The 18,225-nt window shown below is 59.3% G+C and overlaps 1 protein-coding gene across 2 annotated transcripts in view; it reads right to left on the reverse strand.

Moving 5' to 3' along the window:
- The window catches only part of PDGFRB (platelet derived growth factor receptor beta), a 34,824-nt gene extending 24,692 nt beyond the window's left edge, over positions 1–10,132 (reverse strand). Inside the window, exons 1-2 of one of the 2 annotated variants that reach the window (XM_052816646.1) lie at positions 9,721–10,132; positions 9,396–9,549 (exon numbers count right to left, since the gene is read on the reverse strand). The gene's annotated coding sequence lies outside the window, so the exon portion shown is untranslated. Of the gene's footprint in view, positions 1–9,395 lie in introns of both variants that reach the window. The other variant, XM_052816645.1, reaches the window with a different exon arrangement.
- Positions 10,133–18,225: the final 8,093 nt, after the last annotated feature.

The raw sequence follows: 18,225 nt of genomic DNA on the forward strand, positions 1-18,225 counted from the left end.
ACCAAGGAGACCCTCCTGATCCACTGCCCTCCTCCCGAGCATGCCTAGACCACGTTTCTCACCTTTCCTCCACAACCACTAATGCCCTGCAGAGAACCAGTCTGGGTGTCCCGCAAGCACCCCCAGAGCTGTGGGAGGTGGGAACCAGCCTGCAAAGCTGGTGCACAGGGAAGGGAAGAGCAGCCATGGCTGCCCTGACAGCCACCTTGGAAGGAGCTCTGGTCCCTACAGACCATCGACCACCGGCAAGGGGATGTGCCGTCTTCTGGAAATCAGGGCACACAGCCCCCTCTCAGCAAATACCATTTGCATTTCCAGGGGCAATTCCTGCATCCATTGCCCCGTGTTGCTTTTCTCCCCTGGCTGTGTTCCCCTTGCCTGAGCCTCCCCACTCCGGCGATGCTGGGCAGAGGTGCTGGCCGCTGGCCCAGCCCGCGAGAGCATCTCGGCTGGCGGCAGCACGACCATGGCAAAGGAAGGAGCGGAGAAGCGAAGCCAGGCCTCTCACACAGCCGCCGGTCCTTTCTCTTCCTCTGTCTTTCTATTTCTAGCCCCTTTTCTTGCTGGGGCTGCGCTTCCAGGCGCTCCCACAATGCTCACTGGTCCTGCCGTCTTGCCAAGCAGGCCAGGGACATCTGGTGCAAATTAGCGGGAAGTAAAATATACTTTATTTCTTCTTTGTCTAAGCGCATCTGAGTCATTAAGTGAGATCATGGGTGCCCGTATGCAATAAAAAAAGCCCCGTATGGATCCCATGATCAGTGCCCTTACAGCCAGGGAGTGAGGGCTTCTCCTGGCTGGGGGGGCACCATCCCCCGCTTTTGAAGGCAAACAGCTCCTCGAGCAAAGGCTGGTGACCCCTGAAACCCAAGCCTTGCTTGTCCAGCAATGAAACTCCTTGGCTTGTCCTGTTTTCCTCTGCCACCCTCCCCTCATCCTCCGCAACTGCTTCTTTCCCACCCTTTAATCTAAATAAAACTGAGCGGGTTTTTTTTTCTTCCTTTGGCTGGAACCGTCTGGAGTTGCAACATCTCTCCTCTGGGGTCCCTCGGCTCCCATGACACCATGTTTACTCACAGGCCAGATTATCATCACAGAGCCCTTTTTCTTTTTCCCAGCACATGGCTAGAATTAGGCAGGGCACACACATGGGGAGCCTGTCGTCCCAAGGCTCATAAACAGCTGCTGATAAAACACAGAGGTAGGAAATCTGAAACCAGGCTGAGGAGCAGAGGGGCTGGGGAGTCCCCGGGGTCCCACAGGCCATCCCTGCCCAAGGGATGAACATCTAGGGGCAAAACCCTCCTCGCCCAGCCACCTGCCAGCGCCAAGGGGGTCCTGAGGCTTTACCCAGGCGCTGGTGAGACCAAGGGGTGCTGAGAGCCCTGGGTGCCAGTTTGCAGCACGCCTGGGTTTGGGGTTTTCTTTTAGTCACGCAGAGGTGAGGTTTTACAAGCACTCACAGGCAGCGTTGCGAATGCCTGAACCCTCTGAGTGGTTTTGCCAGAGCTCCTTGGTCTGTGAAGACGTGATTAAAGCCACAACCCTGGTGTGGACCAAGCTCTATAGGAGATGGTCAAAGCAGGGGCAGATGCCACCTCTGGGGCAGTTCGAGCGCAGGGCCACCATGCCCATAGGCAGGGACGGCTCTCCTGCCTGCCTTTGCTGCAGATAACGGGGCTGGTGCAACCGGGGCCCCGGCCCAGGACCCCAGATCCTGGTCCCCAGCTTTGGTGGCACCTGGAGGAGGTGGCTGTGTGGTCATGAGGGTGCTGGTCCTGCAGCAGACGGCAGGACACGAGCTACCACAGCCAGCCTCCTCTGGGCCAGCCTGCCACGGGCTATCGCAGGCTTTGATAACATCTGTCAGAAAGCTGAAAATGAGGACCGTGACTCCAGAGCAGGGGGGGGAGGCTGCCGGGGAGGATGACGAGTCCATGTTGAGCCCCGGCGGCGTGATTCAGCAGCCCTGGGGTCAGCCACGTGAGGAATGGGGTGGGGTGGCGAGCCCTACGCAGCCCCGCTTTGGCTGCGGCCATCCTCCCTCTCCGAGCGCGGGGCGACTGCGACGTGCATGCAAGCGATCCAGCAAACCTCCAGCCGCGGGCTATCTATCTGCAACACGTCGCTGTGAGGAGCTGGCACAGGGGGACGTGGGACCACGGCGAGCCCTGCTCTCTCACCCCTAATCCCTCCCGCTTTCCCCCTCCGTTTTAAGCCCATGGGAGACGGACGAAACGAGTGACCTGTTTAGTGCAAGTTCAAAATAAAATGAAACATCTGTTTGGAGAGGTGCCAGCGTTATAAATAATCCCCCAGCCCCGAGTGTTGGTATTCGTGGCCCTTTCGGCTGCGCATGTTCCCCCGCTTCCGCTTTCGGAGGAAAGGCCGGGCCCTGGGGGCCGGGGGGGCTGCTCCCCGGAGCCTGCAATCTTGGCCCGGGCTGTGGGAAAACCCTGGGCGAGGACCAGGGCTCACCTGGGGCCGAGGAAGGAGGGATGGGGGTGTCGGGAGGAACGGCTGCCACGTGCCGGGCAAGGCTGATGTGATGCCTGGCTGTCCCTTGCTGCGTACCCCGCTCCTCGCCCCGGCTGGATCCTGCCCCCCCTTGGTCTCCCTAGGGCAGCCGGTGGGTGCCAGGGTCATGGTGATGCTGGGGCTGGTCCGTGGTGGTGCTGGGACTGGTCTGTGGCAGTGCTGGGACTGGTCCATGGTGGTGCTGGGGGCTCGCCAGCATTTTGGAGCACAGCCCTGAAGTCTGGCGTGCACGACCGGGGGTGGTCACGCCGGGTGTGGGGAGTAGGGCTGTGTTCAGCCTCGGGGCTCACCCCTTGCAGTGCGATGACCCCCCAGGGGAGGCACAAACGTGCCCCTTGGGAGCGTTTCAGCCTTTCCCACTGCCCTTCACCAGCAGGATGCCCTAAAGGATGCAACAGAGCCCAGCCGGGGCTTTCTGTGACCATCCCCCAACTTGTCCATTGCCCCCGACAGCAAAGACATTTTCAGGAGAACACACCACGCTGCTTCACAAGCATGTGAGCAATGCGAGTTATGAGCGTGGCTGCAGGGCACCTAAACCACGGGCCAGGACCCACGCAGCTCCCTGCATCGCTTCACCGCTGGCCTCTCTGGCCGGCTAGCAAAGCCTCAGGGCTGGCTGGCAGCAGTGACTGAAAGAACTCTCTGGCCCCTCCAACCCCCAAACTGGCATATTCGGGGGTCCCAGTTCCCAAGCACGAGGGGCTGGATGGGGCTTGCCTCTGAGCAGAGCCCATCCGCTCGCCTGCTGCTTTTTTCCACCACTGGCAGAACAGAGAGGGGAAGCAGGGCACGTCGGACCAAGGGTCAGGCACCATCCTGGCTGCTCATCCCGTGTCCTGGCACCCCCAGAGCTTTCCTCGCTCTTCTGCCGTGGCTGCCAGAAAGCGGTGGCTGCCTTCCCGCAGCGATTCAAGGGAAGCACTCTGCTAAGGTATACATGAGGAGGAAAACAGTCCCCAGCACATCAGCATCTCCATCACCTGCTCACAGTCACTGTTTGAGGGTGGCTGCTATAATGGGGCCAGGGCTGGAGCCAAAGGTCCCGGCTGGCTCTAATTAACCACTAATCATCAGCTGATGGAGGCAGGAGGAGAAAAAGAGCCATCCTGAGCCCTAGGAGGATGTAGGGGGTTTGCAAAGCCCTAGGAGCAGTCAGAGAGTTGTGATCTTACCAGCCCCACATTCCAGTGAAGGTTGAGCAACCTGATCCTCCTCTGAAAATTTCCCTGAGATGTGGATCTGCCAGGGAGGAGGAGAAAATCTGCATGGATGCGTTGGCTTTTCTGTTCTCGGCTGCCTGCGAGGTACCCGAGCTTAATCGCTTTGTTCTGGGGTTTTAGGCTCTCGTGGCCAGGATTAGGCACTCACCAGTTCTGCGGTCAGGGCACACTTGGCCCATCTGCAGGACCCAGAGAGGAGCCTGAAACTGTGGCCAGGGTAGAAGAGGATGGGGCCAGGTAGTTGTGGGGTGCAAAGGGCAGAGGCTGCTTTTAGCGGGGGTCTGTGTTTCATTTGGCCCTGCTACTTCTGGGTCCCTGAGAGGGAGCAAAACGCAGCTGCTGGTGCAGCTCTTGGTGCCAGGGCCCGATCCTGCCCCCTCCTCCTTAAGCTCACCTGTGGGGTGGGAAGACCAGGGTGGTGGCACCCAGCACCAGGACTGCAGGGACAGCCGAGCTGCAGCGCTGGGGTCAGCCACCCTCCTCCCGTGCCTCCCCCACCCCATGCCTCCCCCTCTGCCGGCTGGCAAGCTGCGCTCAGACCCCCAGCAGGCAATTCCACATGATGAGGGTCTGGCCCCCACCTCCTTATAACAGCAGGACCTGGGGGCAGCGATGGAGCTTTCTGGAGCAGGGGGTGCAGGAAGCTAACGCATTCCCTGTGCATCTGCGGGTTGCACAAGGGATGCCTCCCTTTCACATAACCTCTTCCTATGTGCTTTGGCCACGCAGCATGAGCCGTGCTTGCCATTCTGCATGCAGGGTCCTTAATAACCTCCAGCGGTTCCTCTTCCCTCACAGAGCAAAAATCAGCTCCCTTCTGCACCCATGTTCTGCAAATATCTCCTGCCCCCAAAACTCCATGGATCCTCCAGAAGAGAAGCTGAGGCAGGACTCAGGGCTGGGGCTGGCAGCTGCCAGCACCCTCTGCCCTCCCCTGAGTGCAGCTTTAAAATGGGCACCGAGTCCTGCTCCCCGCACCAGGAATTCCAGAATCAGACTATATTCTCCCAAACAGCTCCCAGGCTGGAGAGGGAAACTTGGCAGCTGCCTGCAGGGAGAGAGGAGGGGACCCCTCTTGCGATGCCGGCAGCGCTCAGCCCCGAGGAAAGCAGGGTTTCTGTTCTGCAACCATTTGCTTGGCAAAGGCTGAAACCGAGGTGACTTCTAGTTTGGGAGCAGAGAATGTGCTTGCAGAGAACAGGGCTCGAAATGGTGTATTTTCTGCTGGCCCCGGTTCAGACAAACCCGCAAGCAAACATATTTTTTTTGTATAAATAAGACAGTGTGTCTCGCCAGTTAAAGCAATTCAAACATGAATGTAGCAATTTAATTGGTGCCAATTACTGTGTCTTGGTAGCATTAAGATTTCAGTCACAGACTCTTTCGCATGGTGGATGGGCCAGAAGGGGGAAGGCAGAGGGACCGGCAGGATGGGGCCTCACACTGAGGGGCAGGTTTGCCTGTCTCCTGCCTGCTTTGGGACCCTCGTCCCTGCGAGCAGCCCTGGTGCTGCCCGTGGGGATGTGCTGAGAAGTCCCCTTCCATAGCGGGGAGAAGGTACCTCCTCTTCCATCTGTCTCCTGCTTTGCAGCCCAGGGTTTGACAGCCAGCACAGCGCCCTGGTTATATCCTTGCGCTCTCCAACCCTTCCCTGTTCCTGCACCCCACAGCCTCCTGCAAGCCCCATCACATACTGGGTCTCGTTGAGCCCGGGGAACGGCATAGGATGGGTGTTAGCAAAGACCCAGATAGATGAGCAGGTGCCCCTGCAGGCACGCTCTAGAGAAGACGAGTCCATCCACGAGTACAGGACATACACCGCTTGCACTACACCAAATTGGCTTTCCTGGCAGCAGCCTTTCTGTGGGAGCTTTTGTGGGCTCCCTGCACGGGCTCTCCACACCACAGTCCTCTGGCCCTGCAGGTTGGTGGTTGCAGGAGAAGGGTACAAACACAGACCAGGGCATGCCACAGCCTGTGTCCCAGGTTTGTGCCCAGGGACGATGAAAAAGCAGGGTGTGAGGGGCAGCGCATCACTGTACGTCTCCTCCTACCAGGCTGTGGGGGGCAATGGACCTGTGGGACCCGCTTGCTCAGCGCATGACCCATCCCAGCACCCTTCTGTGCATCCCCGGCACGTGTCCCTGTCCTGGCAGGGTCTGCTCTGTGTCCCCCGTGGTGCCGGGACAGCGCTGCGCTTCCAGGAGGAGGTGTCCCAGTGGGAGCGGAGCAGGGCAGAGGTGCGCTTGGCTCGGGGAGCCTAATTAGGCAACCGGGGAGAGGAGGAGGGGAAACAGCCACCCCTAAAACAAGCCTCGTTATGTCCAATTTGCCTGGCGGAGCGGAAGGAGCCTCCTGGAGCCGCTCCAGCCTCTCAGGAAACAATACCCAGTCTATACCCTCCCCTTGCAGTTCCTCTCCAGGGGATTTCTTTCCCTCGGTTAAAGTACAAACAAACAAACTCCACGAAGTGTTCGGCCCGGATCCTCCCTCACAGGGATAGGATGCATCCAGCCAGCCCCGAGCCTGCGTGGTCCCCAGCTCTCTTCAGCTCTGGGCCAAAGGCAGCCCCCACTGCCAGCACCAGCAGCTGCGCTCCCGTGGGATTTGGCCACCACACGGCTCCTCTGCTCCCTGCCCTTTGCTGCTGCATCCCGGGAAGACGCTTCGCCGAAGGCTGACCCTATGAACACCACTGCAATCCCATCCTGCTTCAGCATGGCGTCAGACCCCAGGGCCAGAGGGACCTCGGGGACAGCGTGGCCCCAGAGCGGAGCCAGGCGGAGAAGTCCCTGCCCGGACCCTCTGGCAGCGGCCCGTCGTACCTGTCCGTCATTTGGCCAACGCTGCGGCCAGCCAACATGGTCTCTTCTTGCACGGCATTGCTCTCGCAGCTAGAGAGCATTTCTTAACCTCAGCGTTCCTCTGGTGCTCACTAAGACAATTTCATCTTGCCCTAGTCCTGGAGAAGGGCCCAGTGCTCTCCTCTTCCTAACAGTGTTCTGAATGCTTTGGAAATCCTGTCGCAGACCCATCAAAAACGAGGCTGAAAGAGATCACAGCGTCATTCCCCTGCTGCAGTGCCCGCATCTCCCCAGCCAGAGGTTTGCCCGACACGTCCTTTGAAACCTGTGGGGCTGAAGGCACCCAGCCTCATGTCTTTAAACCTACAGACATTTCCCCTAAAAGCTAACTTTTTTCTTTGCAATGACCTTTCCCATGCACGAAGACTGTGTGCTACCACCCCACAACACCCAGTGAGTAGTGAGCCCCATCAACCCCTCTCCCAGTCCTCCGCAGCCTCTCCTGGGCTTCTGATCACCCTCCCTGCTCTCCCTGAGCCTTTCCACTCCATGTGCATCCCTGCTGAAGCGCTCGGCATCACTTGCTGGGAAGGACCTGCTCTCTCCACCCTGCCTGTTCGTGCCGCCTCCAGCTGGGTGCCTTTCAGCACATCCTATGGGAAGAGCTGCGGGTTTCCCTGCACCACGCTGCAATCTGGTTTGTGTCTACTATAGCCCCCAGATCCTTTCCCACTGTACAAGCTGCCTGGGCTATTAGGTCCCAAGATCATGCACAGCCATTTAATATTTCCTTCCTAATGGCAGCATGCTGTCACAGCTTGCTGTTGTCTGGTTGATGCTGGACTCCTCCCGGAGACCGTGGGATCCTCCTGTGCTCCAATCTGCCCGCGCAGCTTGGTGCCAGCCCAGAATTTAGTACGTGCGCTCATCCATCACCCAGGCAGTTAATGTAGAGATTGCAGAGGACCAAGCCCAGGCCACAGCCCTGCGGGACTCCACTAGAAATGCCCAGGACTTTGGACAACAAGCCGTGGCTAACTTCTCCCTGACTGCAGCATTAAGCTGGCCGTGCTTGTGTTCAGACCGTGCTCCCCATTCAGACCGCAGGCACCCTGAACCCCCAGCCCTGTGCGGGGATGCGGGGGATGAGCCGAGGGCAGGTAATCGGGTGGCTGCGGTCCCTCCGCCCGCTCCTTCAGCGAGGACCCTCCGTGCTGTTGAGCTGGAGGAAGGGACAGCTGGTTTTAGGGAGAGAGAAAAGCCCTTTGCATGCTGCAAATGGGTGCCTGTGACTTGATGCTTCTCCAACGCACTGACCCCTCTTGATGCACAGACTGAATTGGGGGTGTTTCCTGAACCCAGGGACGCTGCCCGGGGTTGGCAGCTGCCACCAGGGCCACAGCACACCCGAGCCTGAGTGATATCAATACCAAGGAGTAACTTCAAGCCTCGTATCAGACTGTGATCAGGGCTGGCTGCCAACCGGGGTGGCTACCTGGTGGCTCCCACTCCGAGCCCCCCCGGCACGTGCCCTCTGCCAGGCAAAGCCACGTCTTTGCCACTGGCTCCGGCTGCCTGAATGAAACGTGCCCCTTTCCCGAGAGCATGGGGTGCACAGACACCTTGTCCTGCAGGGTGTTGAGGGGGAAATGACCTTCAGCCAGCCCCTCAATGGCCCCTGGGGAGCACTGGGGGTCAACATTGCTGGTCCTTGTCATCGATGGGAGACCTTCTGAAAAGATTTGAGACTGTCGAGCCCCTGCAAACAGGGTTTGCACTCCAAACCGACTACTTTTAGCTATTTGCCCACTGCTTTAAGAAGCCCCAGGTGCTCTGGGGCAAGGATGGAGCAGCACAACATCCCTTTCCACCACAAGTCCTGCTTTGAATGTCTCCTGGTTGGCAGGTGAGCGCAGGAGCTGGATGCTCTGAGCCCACAGTGGTCCCAGTGTGAGCACCAAAGCCCTGCAGATCACGCAACTCCCTGTCCCTGGCCTGTCGGGGCTGCCTGAGTCAGCACAGCTTTACTCCAGACCAGCTCCAGCCTGTTGGAGGCCCTCAGCTCCTGGGCTCTTGGGACAGCAGAGCAGTTGCCCACATCCATGCCTAGAAGGGTTTTACCCCCCTCCAGTACCCGGCATGCCAGGGCGCAGGCTGAGAGCAGGGCTTGCAGATGTCCCTCTCCACCTTGGCCTGGCCCATGGGGACAGGAGACCTGCCAAGGGCACAGGCTGAAGCGTCGTGGTCCTAGGAGCACCCTGCATTTAGGGATGACCATGGATGCGTTCGGACGGTCTAACGCTTCGGTGATGCTGCTCTGCGGTGGGGCACGCTCACGCCTCTAAAATGTCTCACTGGGAACAGCGAGAAGCCCCTTCCCCACGCACATCCCAGCCCTCCCACAGCTGCCGGGCTGGGAGAGCCAGGGTAACCCCCCAACCCAGGGAAGGACCGAGAGCTCCCCAGGGAGAAGCAGAGATCCCCTGGGCCCTGCTCCCGCTGCAGCGGGGTCCCCTCTCCTGCCCTACAGCCGCAGCATCCGTTGGCTCCCCGCAGCCATCCCAACCCAGGACCTGGCGAGAGTTGACGGGACCGCTTTTCCCGTTGGATGCCGCAGAACTCGGCTGCTCTCCACCAAACACCACCTCCCCAGGGCTTGGCAGGGCATTTTGGGGTGCCAGCCCCTTGCAGGGCAGCAAAGGCCCTTCCAGAGCAACCAGTCTGGCTTGGGGAGAGGGTACCTGGGGTCCGTACCACCTCCAGCGTGAGGTTTCCCATCCGGAGAGCGGGAGGGTGAGCCGGCACCCGGGTGGGCGACGCGAGGGCTTACCTTGGGCAGGGTCCCACCGGGCGAGCGCCTGCGCCGCACGTCCCACGGGCGCTGGCCGCCCCGAAATTCTTTCCTCTCCTCCGCGCTCTTTATCTGCTGCCTGCCGAGGCTCTCCCTGCCCTCCCAGCCTTCCCCAGCTGGCAAGGCTTTTCCACTTAAAGGAGAAAGAGAGGGAAGGGAAGCAATGAAGTGGAGGGGAGGAGGGGAAAAAAAATAAAATAAAATCAAAAGGAGAGGCAAGGCTGTGCCAGGGCTGGGCTGCAGCCAAGCCCTCGCTCTGCTCTCCGGTGCATCTCAGCAGCACCCTGAGCAGCCCCCAGCCCACCTGGGAGAGGGTCCGGCCGCCTCGGCCCTCAGCGTGGAGTAAAGCCCCGAGCCGAGGGATGTGCACGCGTGTGTGTGTGCGTGTATAAATAAAAGAGACCTCGGGAGGAGGAGAAGGGGGGAGGTTGCCTCGCCAATGAGGAGCGGAGTCCCTCCGACTTCCTCCCTCCACCCTCTGCGGGGACCCTCTGCAGAGCAAAACTTGCGATTAAAGCCCGGCAGACGAGCGCGATGGGGGGACAAAAATCTTTAAAAAGGAGGAGAAGCCGAAGTGGCTGCAAGGAGAGGGGAGTTTTGCCGCAGGCTGCCGATGAGGGGGAGCGGCGAGGGCCCAGCTAACGGGAAACAAAAGGAGCCCGGACCAGCCCGGCTCTCGCCTCCTTAAACCGGAGGGAAGGAGCTGCTCTCTCCCTGTGTCTGCTTTCAATTCTGGCCTTTTTCCCTGTTTTCTTTTTCTTTTCTTTTCTTTTTTTTTTCCCCTCAAGCCCCCCCCTCCCGTTTTCTTTTTTTTTTTTTTTTTTTCCCTTTCTCAGGATATGAGGGGATGTTTAGAAAATCCGCTGCCCACGCCAGCAGCTGACTCATGTTTTTATTAAAGAAGGCCTGTACTGAACCGACTCCGCGTATTCCCCCCGGACGCCTCCCCGGGCCGTGCCGAGCCAGCACTGTGCCTCTCGCCCCGCTGACCCCCGGCTGGCCACGGCCGCTCAGGGACCACCAACGCACCCTCCCAGTCCTTTTTTTTTTTTTTGCAAAGGGGAATAAAATGTCTTGTGCAACTGGGATGTTGCGGCAGAGGGTGGGTTTGTTTGGGGACTCGGGGCCATTTGAGCTGCCAAGGGGCACGGAGCTGGGAGAGGTGGCAGGAGTTTCCACCTCGGCCGTGCCATCATCTCAGATGTTCTGCCCCCCTTCTGCTTTGGGGGGTGGAAGCCAGCTGATGAACCTGCTTTAAATCCTCCCCACACCTTGATGAGTTCAAATAAAGTTTCTGACAATCTCTGAATAGGCAAAATATTACCTTTTGTCCGAAAGAGGATTTTTTTGTAATTTGTTTCAGCACTGTAACAAGGTACAGAAGCTCTTTGGATCAAAACTGTCTTTTGACCCATCAGCTCTTGCCATCATTTCCATCCTGGAGATGTGCTTTTGTCTGATCCAAACAAGAAAAACTGCAAAAATGTACTGGCATCCTGAAAAAGGAGACTCCCCTGAAAAGACACCTTTCTATCTTTCTTTTTTTTTCCTTTCCAAGAATGAAAAAGCCCTTCCCATAAAGACAACACTGCCGAAATCTGAGTTCCTGGTTTGTTTGCAAGGCAGACTCATCCCCTCCTGCCTCACTAACGAACGTCTGCACAATGGGCACAGCTAATGATTCCCCGGCTGGACAAGCCCAAGAGATTGCCGCTTATCACCCGTTATCTCGGCATTTCCTTTGCACCAATGAAAAACCAAAGGGGAAGGTCTTTATTCTGTGCAGCCATGGAGGGTGAGGAGAGGTGGGCTGCAGCACCCATGGTTATCCGCACGCAATGAGCGGCACTTTGCATGGGGCTGGCGTGCTGGCTCTGTGCCCGGCAGGGTCTGGCAGCCGGGCAAGTACAGCTGCGGGCAGGACAGGGGAGATGCGGGTCTGGCAAAGCCCGAGCAGGAGAGGGAGCCCGGGGAAAAGAAGGATGCTGGAGAGGCGGCCCCCCGGGAGCTGGAGGGGCTCTTATGCTGGGCTGCATGGAGGGTGAAATGGTGATGGCTGGGTGAGACCCCGCTGCTCCCCTGCGCTGGGCTGGCTGGATTCCCCAACTCCAGATGAGGTGGTGGCCGCGTACTGGGAGGGCCCTGGCAGCCCCCCCAGAGCCGAGACAGTCTGTCGTGCAGAAGAGGAGCTGGCGAGCGTGAGAGCAGCTCATATGGGGGGCAGGCGGCAGAGGGGACGTGCTGCGCACATGGCTCCTCCGGACACTTTTCCCAAGGGATAAAGATGTGTCTGACAGGTCCCTGCGCAGGGACATGTGGGCTGCTGGGAATAGCTCAGCAGAGCTATTTCCCGGCAGCGTTCCCCCTCCAAGAACAGTATCACTGCTCACAACACAGCAAGAGAGGGAGAAACCCGCTGGTACAATCCTGCTGGGTCCCTTGTACCGGGAATGGGCTACCTGGGGTGAGCAGGGGGTGGAAAAGCTAGCACGGACCACACTTGAGGGCAGAGCATCCTGATCCTGAGGAAGGACATATTCCCCGTTCTTCCCTCTGCAAATGGAGGACCCCAATGCCCACTCCCAGACTGGGAGCAGAGACAACCTGGGCAAACAAAACCCTCCCCCGGGAGAAGTCTGTGAAGGCCAGGGTTCATTGTTTTGGGATGCTGGGAGAGCCCCAGAGAGCCCACAGCATCCCGGCAAGCACATGGTGGCCCGTGCTGTACATCCCCAGGGAGCATCTAGGGCCACGCACTTTGTTTAGGAACAGCACTTTGGGGTTACAGCAGCTCCTGGGAAAGGCCAGCTCGGAGGAAGCACCGAAGCCGGAGGGACTCGCTTGTGCAAGTGCGTGGGCGGAGGGGAGCAGCTCAGCTACCTCTGCCTCATCCCCCTTCATTGCTCACCTCTATTTTTGGCACCTGCACCCCTGTTTGTGGCGCTTGCAGGACTTAGTGATTCCCCCGGGGCTGGGACAGCTGCAGTGTGGGCTGCCAGAGCCGCTCTCGGCTGAGATTTCCAGCCTCAATAAGCATCGTTAAGTGCTGGCAGGGACTTGGGGTCATGCAGCATCTCTGGTGGGGACAGCAGCCACTGAGACAGGGACACTCCAGGGTATTTTGACTGCTCTGGCATCACCTGGACCAAAGCAGCTCTTCAACCTCCTGCCCCATCCCAGGAAGAGCTGGGACCATGGGGAAAAGCCTATATCCTGCGCCTGACGTGGAGAAGAGACACCAGAGCCAGGTGACCCAACACAATGGTGGGAATGGCTGTGCTGGAGTCAGCGACAGATCCCATGTGCCAGCAGGTGAGAGGCAGGTAGGAAAGAAGCAGATGTTGGCCTTTCCCACTTCTCCGAAAGTTTAACAAGGGCCAGATTCGCCCCTGGCTTTGGTTCCTCCGAGCCTCTATCAACCTCAAGTCAGCCCAGGAATTTCAGCATCGCTCTGATGTGGTGTCGAGCCACAGACCACAAGAGAGGAGCAGCGGGTGCTGGGGAGCACGGCACCACATCTGGGCAACCCATCCAGCACGGCAGCTGCCAGCACTTGCTCCTGGCTGGATCCAGCTTTTGGACCCTGGGGACAGTTGCACGGAGGCTTCATCCAGCCCTTTCCAGAGCTCTACCCCAGCCTCTGGAGGAACCGGTACCCTGTGCATGGTCCTGCTTTGCTTGTGTGGCGATGGGTGACAGAAGTGCCCAGGGAGGAAGGGGAGGCAGAAAGTGCTGGGCTCCTTCCAAAGTGACCATATGGCCGAGCACAATACACTGGGGAGCATCCCACAGCACCGTGAGTGCCAGCCACGGATACCACAGGGTGACAGTGGTGTCAGGAGGTAGCACTGAGCCATACGCCATATGGTGCTGTGTCCCTACCAATGCTGGCCTGTCCCCTACATCCCCTGGGTTTGGGCGCTTGGAGGAGGCACTAGCCAGCGGCAGAGGATGCTAGCCCACTGCCTTTCCCGCCTCAGGGCCTTTCCGCCACCGTCCCACGCACTCTTCCTAACCCCCACTACGAGTCTTGGTATTAAATGTGCTCTGTGGAGCCCCGGGAGGCAGCGGCAGGCTCCTGGGTGAATACTAATAGCGATGCCGTCCGGTCGCCCCAGACTTTCCCACACATCTGCAGTCACTTAATGTGGGAATTGTTAACCCTCTGCTTATGCAGTGCCTGAAATGCGGTGAAGGAGCAAAGCGCGGCCAGGATGCTCCCTGCCAGGCCCCAGCCACCTTCGGGACCCCATGTCTCCCATCACAAGCTGGGTGGGCAAGCTGTGCTCAGCACCCATGAGCTGCACGGTGAGCACCCAACTCTGTACCGATGCAGGGAGAAATCGCGTCACCAACCCCATGAGAGCAGGGACCCCGCACATGCTGGAAAGGAATGAGAGGTGCCAGTGTGTGTCCCTGTCCCCAGTGCCCTCTTGAGGATAGTCCCAAGATTTGTGGCATTTGCGTTTTACCAGGAAAGCTGATCCAGATCCTGAAGAGCAACACCGAGCCCTGAGGAGGGGAGTAGGGGGCTGTACGGCAGTCCTGGCAGTACATTGATTTGGGCTATCCCAGTCCAGCACCCATCTCTCTAGGGACCAGCTCTGCAGAGCCCTCCTCAGCTCGGGGACACAGGTGCCAGCAGAGACACAGTTCAGGCATCTGGGAAAAGCCAAAGGACACGCGGGAGTCTGCAGTGGGGCTGATGGAGCTGGGGCAGGGGGTTGTCATCTGCAGAAGGGTTGCACTGATGTCTCCATTGCCAGAGAGGAGGGGATGCTCTTGGGGCATTTGGTGGGGCAGCTGTGCTTGCCCCATCTCTCCCCTGCTCTCTGGGATGCTGCTCCAAAGGTGTGTGGCAGGAATGATGCACAAGAGACGTGCTCTGCTCTCCCTTTCCTCCTGCTGCAGGAATGGTAAGAAGGCGCTTGCTGGGCTGGAGTGCGTGTGGGGCCACGCAGCTCTGGGATGTGCTGGTCTGAGGCCACAGGTTTGCCTTTGGGAGCAACAGCGGCTGGGGGGAGTAGGGAGGCCACGGACCCCTGGGGCTGCCGGGGAGGTGGTGGGGCAGGAGGCTCTGGGGGGGGGGGAAAGGGGAGCGAGGGGAGGCACCTACTCGACCCTCTGCGGGCATCTCCCTGTCCTGCTGAAACCATGGTGGGGGTTCAGAGCAAGCCAGGGGACAAGGCAGGGTTTGGTTTCCCAGGGTGAGTGCTTCCTCCACGAGAGGTGGTGGGGTGGTCTCCCCTGCAAACCTGCTTCATCTGTGATAGCTGCTTGCAGCCTGGCCCTGGGGACCTCCCATCCCTCCCTTCCCCAGCCCTCCTGCTTCCAGGAGATGGCATCACTCGATCACATATAGCAGCACCGAACCCCAGGGAGCGTCGGGGGAACCCTGGCAGCTCTCCCTCTCCGCTGCATCCACCTGGTTTCCACCAGGAATCTCAGGTCTGGAGGACTAGCAGGAGCTCCCCAGGCTGGGTTTGGTGCTGGGGGTCTCTGGGGTGGATGGAGAGGGTACTACCACCTCCTCTCATTCAGCTGGAGACCCCCGGGGGCTCTGGCAGCCCCTGACCTGCTCACCCATGGGACCCTGGTGCAGGTGGCATCCTGGGGCACCGAGGGTCCCCAGCAGCACCCTTCAGCCCCAGTCTAGCAGCTGGGCTGCTCCTCAGGGAAACCACGGAGGGGAGCCCACAGAGGGCTCCTCACCTGGCTCTTCCCCAGCATAAACTTTGCCAACCATAATCCCCACCAGCAATAAACAGGCCAAAGAAAAGGAAAAGAGGGAAGTTATCGTCGCTGGATTTTTATGGCCCAATTGTCTTCCTCTGCCCCCTTCGCCCCGTGCCAAGGGAGCTCATGGCACGGCTGTTAGCAGGCACCTGGCGATGCTGCGCCCTGCCGAGCCCTTCACCTGCTGCAGGGAGGATGCAGGTGTGGGGTGCTGCCCCTGGACCCCTGAACCCCCCCGGTCCCCAGCAGCTGCCTGAGCCCTTAGCGTCTGCTCCGTGGGTTGGGAAAAGGGAAAGTGGGGCCCGGGCCACCCGTCACTGCCTGCGGGAAACAGCCAGCGGCAGGAATAACCCCAGCACCCCCCCGTCCCTGAAATGCAGCCAGCCCTGGGGTGGGACCCAGCAGCCACCTGCATTCCTCTGTACCTCCCACCATCTGCTCAGGGGGGGATTTTCTTCTTTTCTTCTTTTTTTTCCCACTCCCTGAGCCAGCGTCTCTTTGCTGGCAGGAGGAGGAGAAGGAAGAAGGCCTTGTCTTTTTTTTTTAAACAAAGCCATGGCTGTGCTGAGACCTTGGGAAAAATCCAGGATAGATGGGGTTATATGGTGCATCAATCAATCTGCGCTGTGGCATAAATTGAGATTGTCACCGGGTGGGACGGTCATGACAGTCACCTTTGTCACGAGGGAGGGAGCCCAGGCAAGGCCAGGTGAGGGGCTGGGGATGCTGGGGGGCACAGGGAAGGGAGAGGAGGATGCTGCAGATCGCTCACCTCTTGCGGTACCTTTGGCCATGCCAGGTCTCAGGAGGGATAGCCTAGGCGATGCCAGCTCTGGGGTGGTGATTTCCCATCGCTGGGGTTTTACTCTGCTCCTTTCTTGCAAACCAGATCCCTTCCCTCTTACCCCAACTCCCTTCAATCTCGTCCTGGCTCCCACCCCCTTGCAGGGAGTAGAAGTGGCACAGGGGCATCTGTGTAATATTTTCACCCAGTTTCAGCCAGAATTGGGGCTGAAGCAATGGGGCAAGGTGCCCGGGACTGATGCAGAGCCACTGTGGGTCCACAGCTCTAGGACTGGGGGTGCTGCCCTGTTATGGCTCCAGCGCGGCGTGCTTGATTGCAGGGTGGGAATGGCAGCAGCCTGGTCTGGCTGTGGCTGGAAGGGCTGCGAGGTGGGTATGGTGAGATCTCACAAAGTCCACCTTGAACAAACAGATGACAGCAGTGCTGCGGGGGCTCGGGGACGCGCCGATCCCTCCACGAACATGGGAGAGCTCAGGATGCTGTGGGGAGGAAGGGCTGGTGTGGGACAGAGTGAAGCCCCGGGGGACACCGCTGGCCGGGTGCTGTCCCCTACCCACCGGCTAACGCTGGGGACATCTGCCACCGGCTGCAGGAGGGAAAAGCAAGAAATGGCCGTGCATCAAATGCACTGAGCTCCTCAAGTCAGAGAGGCTTTGCAGGTTTTGTTACCATTTTCCTTTTAACCCCACAAATCCGGGAGGCAATCCCACACTGGAAACACTTCCCACAGTCATATGTGTGATCAGGAAAAGCTCTGAAAGTCTCTTGTTTTATCTCTTCCTCCCAATTTCATCCTAAATCTCTTTTTTTTCCCTGTTTTGCTTTGGGTTTTTTCTGTTCCTTACTGTCAAATTCCAGGCTGTTTCTGTCCCAGGAGGGTGAGGACTGACCAGTCCTTGCCCTGCTCATGTTTCCAGCAGGGGAAGGGGCTGGTGCAGAGGAAAGGGCAGAGGTGGTCTTGGGGAGGGGACAAAACGCCCTCCTGGAGCCTCTGCTGGGCTGTGCTTTGGTTTGAGGAGAAAAAGCCAGCCTGCAAATGACGACTGTGACTACGTGGTGGTGGCCAGCGCAGCTGGAGTGTGACGCTGGCGGGGAGGGGGACGTCGGCGGGGAGGGGGACGTCAGTGGGGAGGAGGCTCCCAGCTGCAGATGATGGGGATTGCTGGCCTGGATGGCACAGAGCTGGTCCTTGGTCCCTCGTCCCCCTCCGGAGGTGTGTCTGGCGTGATGGGTGACAAGTGGGTGATCTTCCACCTCCTGCCTTGCAGGCAGACATGGCTTCATGAGTGTTTTGTTTCTGCTTGGTTTTCCCTATCAGAAAACATACAGGGATGTTTTTGCTTCTTTAAGAGAGAAACCAGACAAGAAACTTCTCTTCCTGCAGGGTTGCGAGCCCCTCTGAGCCATGTCTGAACCCAGGGACTCCCTGTTGGGTCCGTGGTGGGGGCTTTCCCCCTGCACAGAGCTGACTCTGCCTGTCCGTCTGTCCCGCTCTCCGGGGCCAAGCTGAGCTTTGCTATTGGCGTTGGGGGGCTGAGTTTGCCCCCAGATGGAGTAAACGCAGGGGGACCCAGAGCATTCCCTTCCCTCCAGCCCCCCCTTTTCTGAATCAGGCGGATGCTGGCGTCGGGCATGGGAAAGCATCACCCCAGAGCAATGGGAAAGCATCACCCCAGAGCAATGGGTTGGTGTCTCCCAACGTGGGGACAGGGCTGATGGCAGGCACAGCCCAGCTTGTCCCCTGCTTGCGGCCGGTCTTTAATACGAGGGCTCAGCCCAAGGCACCCTGCTCCTGGGGTACAGATGGCTGCAGGGATGGGGTGGGCTCACTTGGGGCATCCTCGTGGGTGACACCCGTGATGCCCTAGTGTCCCCAAAGCCGGTTGCTACCAAGGGACCATGGCTGGTTGCATGGGGACAGCTGTGAGGAGGGGACAGCGGAGGGGACATGGGGTCCTCGGGTGCTCCCCGGGGTCACCCACCACCTCGACCCCCCTGCAGCCGGGGTGGGAGGTTTGAATTCGCCCCCCTCACCCGCTGGGGTTCCTGCACTTTGAAATGCAAACCTGCCTTTCAATGCAAATGCTGCGAGAGGTTGGGCCCAATAAAAGCCTGTGGGCAGGGAGGTGCCTGGCCCCGGGACACAGCTCCCCAAGGCGCCCAGGTGAGCAGCGGCGAAGGAGGGGCGGCCGCCTCCCCGCCAAACCAAACCCGGCCCGCAGCCGGCGGCACGGTGGAGCAGCATGTGCGCGGAGCCGGCCGGGGAAG

Source organism: Harpia harpyja, chromosome 20 (genome assembly GCF_026419915.1).
Source record: "Harpia harpyja isolate bHarHar1 chromosome 20, bHarHar1 primary haplotype, whole genome shotgun sequence".
Lineage (NCBI taxonomy): Eukaryota > Metazoa > Chordata > Aves > Accipitriformes > Accipitridae > Harpia > Harpia harpyja.